The sequence below is a fragment of the Salvelinus sp. IW2-2015 genome, unplaced genomic scaffold (genome assembly GCF_002910315.2).
Source record: "Salvelinus sp. IW2-2015 unplaced genomic scaffold, ASM291031v2 Un_scaffold1830, whole genome shotgun sequence".
NCBI classification, from domain to species: Eukaryota; Metazoa; Chordata; class Actinopteri; order Salmoniformes; family Salmonidae; genus Salvelinus; species Salvelinus sp. IW2-2015.
Genome location: NW_019943201.1, coordinates 62,857 through 69,872, shown reverse-complemented (window position 1 = coordinate 69,872; position 7,016 = coordinate 62,857).

Genomic DNA, 7,016 nt, shown 5'->3' with positions numbered 1-7,016 from the left:
AAGGATGATCATGGAAACAGGATGCCACCTGAGCTCAATTTCTGTGTCCATAGCAACGGGTCTGTAAAAACGTTATGTAATTAGAAGGTACACAGAGTCAAAACAGGAGCAGTGACCTCACAGTCAATACCTGGTTCATCTCCTAACTGGTTGGATAGTGTGTGTGTGTGTGTTGTGTGTGTGTGTGTGTGTGTGTGTGTGTGTGTGTGGTGTGTGTGTGTGTGTGTGTGTGTGTGTGGTGTGTGGTGGTGTGTGTGGTTGTGTGTGTTGTGTGTGTGTGTGTGTGTGTGTGTGTGTGTGTGTGTGTGTGTGTGTGTGTGTGTGTGTGTGTGTGTGGTTGGATAGTGTTGTGTGTGTGTGGTTGGATAGTGTGTGTTGTGTGTGTGGTGGTTGGTAGTGTGTGATGTGTGTGTGTGTGTGTGTGTGTGTGTGTGTGTGTGTGTGTGTGTGTGTGTGTGTGTGTGTGTGGTGTGTGTGTGTGGTGTGTGTGTGTGTGGTGTGTGGTTGATAGTGTGTGTGTGTGTGTGGTTGGATAGTATGTGTGTGTGTGGTTGGATAGTGTGTGTGTGTGTGGTGGATAGTGTGGTGTGAGTGGTTGGATAGTGGTTGTGTGTGTGTGTGGATTGGATGGTGTGGTGTGGTGATTGGTGTGTGCGTGTGTAGGTTGGATAGTGTGTGTGATGTGTGTGGGTGTAGTGTGTGGTTGGATAGTGTGTGTGTGGTGTGGGTAGTTGGATAGTGGTGTGTGGTTGAGTGTGGATAGTGTGTGTGTGTGTGTGTGTTGGATAGTGTGTGTGTGTGGTTGAGTAGTGTGTGTGTGTGTGGTGGTGTGGTGTGGTGAGTGTGTGTGTGTGTTGGATAGTGGTGTGGTGTGTGTGTGTGTGTGGGTTGGAAGGTGTGTGATAGTGTGTGGTGATAGTGTGTGTGTGTGGTTGGATAGTGTGTGTGTGTGGTGGATAGTGTGTGTGTGTGTGGTTGAAGTGTGTGTGTGTGTGTGTGTGTGTGTGTGTGTTGGTGTGTGTGTGTGTGGTGTGGATAGTGTGTGTGTGTGTGTGTTGGATTGTGGTGTGGTTGGATAGTGGTGTGTAGTTGGTGTGTTGATGTGTGTGGTTGGATAGTGTGTGTGTGTGTGTGTTGGATAGTGTGTGTGTGTGGTTGGATAGTGTGTGTGTGTGATGGTTGGATAGTGTGTGTGTGTGGTGGATAGTGTGTGGTGTGTGGTTGGATAGTGTGTTGTGTGGTGGATAGTGTGTGTGTGTGGTTGGATAGTGTGTGTGTGTGTGTGTGGATAGTGTGTGTGGTGTGGTGGATAGTGTGGTGTGTGTGGTTGGATAGTGTGGTGTGTTTGTGGTTGGATAGTGGTGTGTGGGTGTGGTTGGATAGTGTTGGTGTGTGTGGTTGGATAGTTGTGTGTGTGTGGGTTGATAGTGTGTGTGTGTGGTTGGATATGTGGTTGTGTGTGTGGTTTGGATAGTGTGTGTGTGTGGTTGGATAGTGGTGTGTGGTGGTGGTTGGATAGTGTGTGTGTGTGGTTGGTATAGTGTGTGTGGTGTGGTTGGATGTGTGTGTGTGTGGTTGGATAGTGGTGTGTGGTGTTGTTGGTTGTGATGTGGTGTGTGTGTGGTGGTTGGATAGTGTGTGTGTGTGTGTGGTTGGATAGTGTGTGTGTGTGGTTGGATAGTGTGTGTGTGTGTGGTTGGATAGTGTGTGTGGGTTGTTGGTAGTGTGTGTGTGTGGTTGGATTGTAGTGTGGTGTGTGGGTGATAGTGTGGTGTGTGTTGGTTGGATAGTGTGTTTGTGTGTGTGGTTGGATAGTGTGTGGTGTGTGTGTGGTTGGATAGTGTGTGTGTGTGGATGTGTTTGTAGGATGTGGTGGTGTGTGTGTGTGTGTGTGTGTAGTGTGTGTGTGTGTGTGGGTTGTTGGTGGTGTGTGTGTGTGTGTTGTAGGTGTGGTGGTGGTGTGTGGTGTGTGTGTGTGATGGTGGATGGTGTGTGTGTGTGTGTGGTTGGATAGTGTGGTGTGTGTTGTGTGGGTTGGATAGTGTGTGTGTGGGTGTTGGTTGGATAGTGTGTGTGTGTTGATGGTTGGATAGTGTGTGTGTGTGGTTGGATAGTGTGTGTGTGTGTGTTTGGTTGGATAGTGGTGTGTGTGTGTGTGGTTGGATAGTGTGTTGTGTGTGTGTGGTTGGATAGTGTGTGTGTGGTGTGTGGTTGGATAGTGTGTGTGTGTGTGTGTGGTTGGATAGTGGTGTGTGTGTGTGTGTGTTGGATGTGTGTGTGTGTGTGTGTGGTTGGATAGTTGTGTGTGTGGTGATGGTTGGATAGTTGTGGTGTGTGTGGTTTGGATAGTGTGTGTGTGTGTGTGGTTGGAATAGTGTGTGTGTGTGTGGTATGGTTGGTATAGTGTGTGTGTGTGTTGTGAGTGTGTGGATAGTGTGTGTGGCTTGTGTGTGTGTGTGTGGATGTAGTGTGGTGTGTGTGTGTGTGGTTGGATAGTGGTGGTGTGTGTGTGTGATGGTTGGATAGTGTGTGTGTGTGTGATGGTTGGATAGTGTGTGTGTGTGTGATGGTTGGATAGCTGAGCTCTACCAGCATTTCTTAACCCAAATACAGCGATGAGTTGAACATATATTTCACTATAACCTGCTGCTGCTGACTATCAGACAGTGAGCAGGTTGTGAGAGAGATAATTAATGAAGGGTGGGGAGGGGGTGTATGGGTTGAGAGCACTGGTTGAGAGAGTAACAGAGGCAGCTGTGTCAAGGAGTAGTTAAGTAGCAGCACATCTGTAGGTAGGCTATTTATATTGGTCATTATGGAGACACCCTTTTTCCGTATAACATTAACACTCTAGAACTGATCATGGCAACAAAATGGGGAGTTATCAATTGTGATCATGGTCTCAGCTCTATCGTGAATGTATCACTCTCACACAATTCATGTCAGTTTCATTGTGGCCTTTTCAGGGACTATAGGACACCTGCATCTAGCTCAGCAAAACCATGGCAAAGTTGAATTACAATTTTAAACAATACTATAGTTCTGACTGCCTAACTTTTATAAGAGCTGTGCTTGTGTCAGSTAACTAGATTGACCCATATAGACTTTTGCCCATATACCAGGTTTTCAGGCCTTGTGTGCAGGTTTTCAGAGGTAATTGGGCTAGAAATGTTAGCTGTACCTGGCAACACTGAGCATGACAGTAAACCCAGGGAGTTCTTTCAGAACAGAGCAGAATGCTTCAGGAAACAGTGCTTTGACAGTGGAAAAGTTAGTCAGCTAGCAAGGCATTGTTGTCATTTTATAACAGGTGATGATCAGCAGAAATAAGCGAAACTATCCCTCATAGTAGTAGATGTGTTTCGCATTCAAACAATCCCCCTTGTACACAGCTAATAGCTAGCTAGCTAAAGTTAGCCAAAGCAAGCTAGCTAACTACTGATAGTGCAACCCTTAGTAACAGTACATGATCAGCCCTACTGTACATCTTACTGTAGAAATGAATGGAGAATACAAGTATATAGGTTGGAACTATTGCAGGTTAAAATACAATTTAAAAATGTTATTCTGAACTGGGATAAACTGATTGAAGCCAGATGCTTTTTGAGGTAAACACACACACACACACACACACACACACACACACACACACACACACACACACAACACACACACACACACAACACACACACACACACACACACACACACACACACACACACACACACACACACACACACACACACACAGAGTTCTAGGTTGTTCATCTACAACAGGAAGTGGTCTCTGCCTGCTGAGAAAGCCAGTAGATGTTCTGGTCCAGTTTGGCACCACATATCTATGAGTCAGGGTTCTCAACTCTGACATACTTTTCTTTTTTTTACTTTAAAAACAAGTACAGGGTTGCACTGTCAAACGGAGCCCGAATAGACCTGCTTGTTGAAGCTTCAACCAGCCACACACCTCTCATTAGAGCTTTGTGTTGTTTTTTGCTGCTACATCTGTGTGATGTGATCAATCCGTTTATTCCAGTCAGAATAAAAAATTATTTATTATATTTTAACAGCAACAGTTCCAACCTAGACAGTGTTTTTAATGGAGGGAAATAAACATGAATAGCTATTTATATTTAATTGAATTGTTATTTGTCTGTATTGCATTTGTTTTAGGGATAAGGGCAATGAAATGTACCGATGGTACGTATAGTTGCATGTTGTTCATATAGTTTGGGTCCCAGGAAAAACAGCATTTCTCTTTTGAGGGCCATGGTGAAAAAGTTCTGGGGATCTACTGGGAATGCAGGCAGGCTTGAGGCTTCACATTCAGCCCTGTTACACTCTTTTTACATTAAACATCACAAGGGTCGGTAATGTTCTCAGAATTCCCTGTATTTCCGGAAATTCCAGTTAGAATATTCCAGAATTCAGGAGGGAATATGTAAGAAATCCTTGATTTCTAAAAAAAAAAAAAAAAAAACTGGGAATTTTGGAAAAGCTAATTTTGCACCTACAAAACTCTCCGTTTCTAAGCTGTCGACCGTCTCGATACTGTAGTGACTGACAGCTGAAAGATTGTTTTGGAAGAGGAGCGATCGTAATGCATGCTAATGCTAATGCCACTGCTATATACAACACACACACACAACTCTAACACCCTTTCTCTCCTTTCTCCTTTTCACTTCTTCTCCTGTCCACTCTCTTCCGGGCTGCTACACCTTATTCCTCACAAATGAAAGAACAGAGAGAGGAGATTAAAGAAAGACGAGGAGAAAAGAGAGGGGGAAGCAGGAGAGTTTACTCTGCAGCATCTCTCTCTCTTTCTCCCTATAGACCCCCCCCCCCCTCCCTCTCTCTCTCTCCTTTTGTGTCTGTCAAATCGTTAAAGACGATTCTTACCTTTCAAGCAGAGTCATACTGGCATCTTCTCAGGTGGAGAGAGTGTGAGTCTATCTTACTATCCTCAACAAAGAACAAGTCTTCACTCACTGCACATGGTTTAAACACTGAAACACGCCTCACTCTCTCAAAAACTCCACTTCCTCAAAACACTCCCACTCTCTCTCAAAACCCACTCTCTCTCTCAAAACACTCCACTCTCTCTCTCAAAACACTCCACACTCTCTCTCAAACACTCCCTCTCTCTTCAAAAACACTCCTCCACTCTCTCTCAAAACACTCCCACTCTCTCTCAACCACTCCAACTCATCTCTCGAACACTCCCATCTCTCGTCAAAACACTTCCCCACTCTCTCTCTCAAAACACTCCCACTCTCTCTCCAACTCATCCTCTCTCAAAACCTAGCTCCACTCTTCTCTCAAAACACTCCCTCCACTCTCAAAACACTACTCTCTCTCTCAAAGACATCCTCCACTCTCTCAAAACTCCTCCTCTCTCTCTCAAAACACTCCCACTCTCTCTCAATCCATCAAAACACTCCCACTCTCTCTTCTCAAAACACTCCCACTCTCTCTCTTCAATACAACATCTCCACTCTTCTCAAAACAATCCCACTCTTCTCGAACACTCCCACTCTATCTCTCTCAAAACCCCTCTCTCAAACAATCCCACTCTCTCTCGACTCCCTCTCCAAACACTCACTCTCCTCTCAAAACACTCCCATCTGCTCTCAAACACTCCCACTCTCTCTCAAACACTCCCACTCTCTCTCTCAAACACACTCCACTCTCTCTCTCAAAACACTCCCACTCTCTCTCTCAAAACATCCATCTCTTCTCGAACCTCCATCTCTCTTCAAAACATCCATCTCTCTCTCAAACACTCCCACTCTCTCTCATCTCCACCTCCTCTCAAAACACTCCCACTCTCGTCCTCTAAACACACTCCCACTCTCTCTCTCTCAAAACACTCCCACTCTCTCTCTCAAAACACTCCCAATCTCTCCTCTCAAAACACTCCCACTCTCTCTCTCAAACACACTCCCACTCTCTCTCAAAACACTCCCACTCTCTTCTAAAACAACCGTCCAATCATCATCTTCTCAAAACCCTCCACTCTCTCTCTCAAACACTCCCACTCTCTCTCTCAAACACACTCCCATCTCTCTCTCTAAATACAACTCCCCCTCTCTCTCTCAAACACTCCCACTCTTCTCTCTCAAATCCTCCCACTCTCTCTCTCCAAAAACTCCCACTCTCTCTCTCAAAACACTCCAACTCGTCTCTCTCAAAACACTCCACTCTCTCTCTCAAAACACTCCCACTCTCTCTCTAAATACTCTCCATAAAACACTCCCACTCTCTCTCTCAAAACTCGCACTCTCTCTCTAAACCTCCCTCTCTCTCTCAAAACACTCCCTCTCTCTCTCTCAAAACACTCCACTCTCTCTCCTAAAACACTCCCACTCTCTCTCTCTCAAAACACCCAATCTCTCTCTCAAAACACTCCAACTCTATCTCGAAATACTCCACTCTCTCAAAACACACTCCACACTCCACCTTTCTCTCTCTTCTCACTCTCTCCCACTCCACTCATTCACCCTCTCTCTCTCCTGTTGTCCTTTAATCCTAACTCCTCTCTAAGACTCTAGCGGGCTAGATTCTATCAGATGCGCTCCAGTCTACACTCACCGTAGTGGTTGTTTTAAGTGGATGTGGAAATGCCTTAGAGCTGTCAAATCCGTAAGCGCTCCCGGCATTTACGCCATAAAGCGGATATTGGCTTGCACGGAGTCCCATTGACGCCTAAGGTTGATGTCCGGTCCCCCACTGAAATCGAAAATGGCGTAATACAAAATCCCCATAGAAAACCGTTCTGTTTAAAGCTAGAAATATCTGCGTCTCAATCCAAAGCATCTGCTGATGTCGCACTTCCTCATTGTGGTGAAAGGTGAACAGAGCCAGAGCGATGTTGTCAGACCATGAGAGGTTCCGAAAATCGCTCTTCAAACCAAATTCATCTTTAGGGTCCGCAAGGTGATGGCCTACAAACTATTATGACCCCTCTATGGCTACAAACTATTATGACCCCTCTATGGTCTACAAACTATTTACACTATG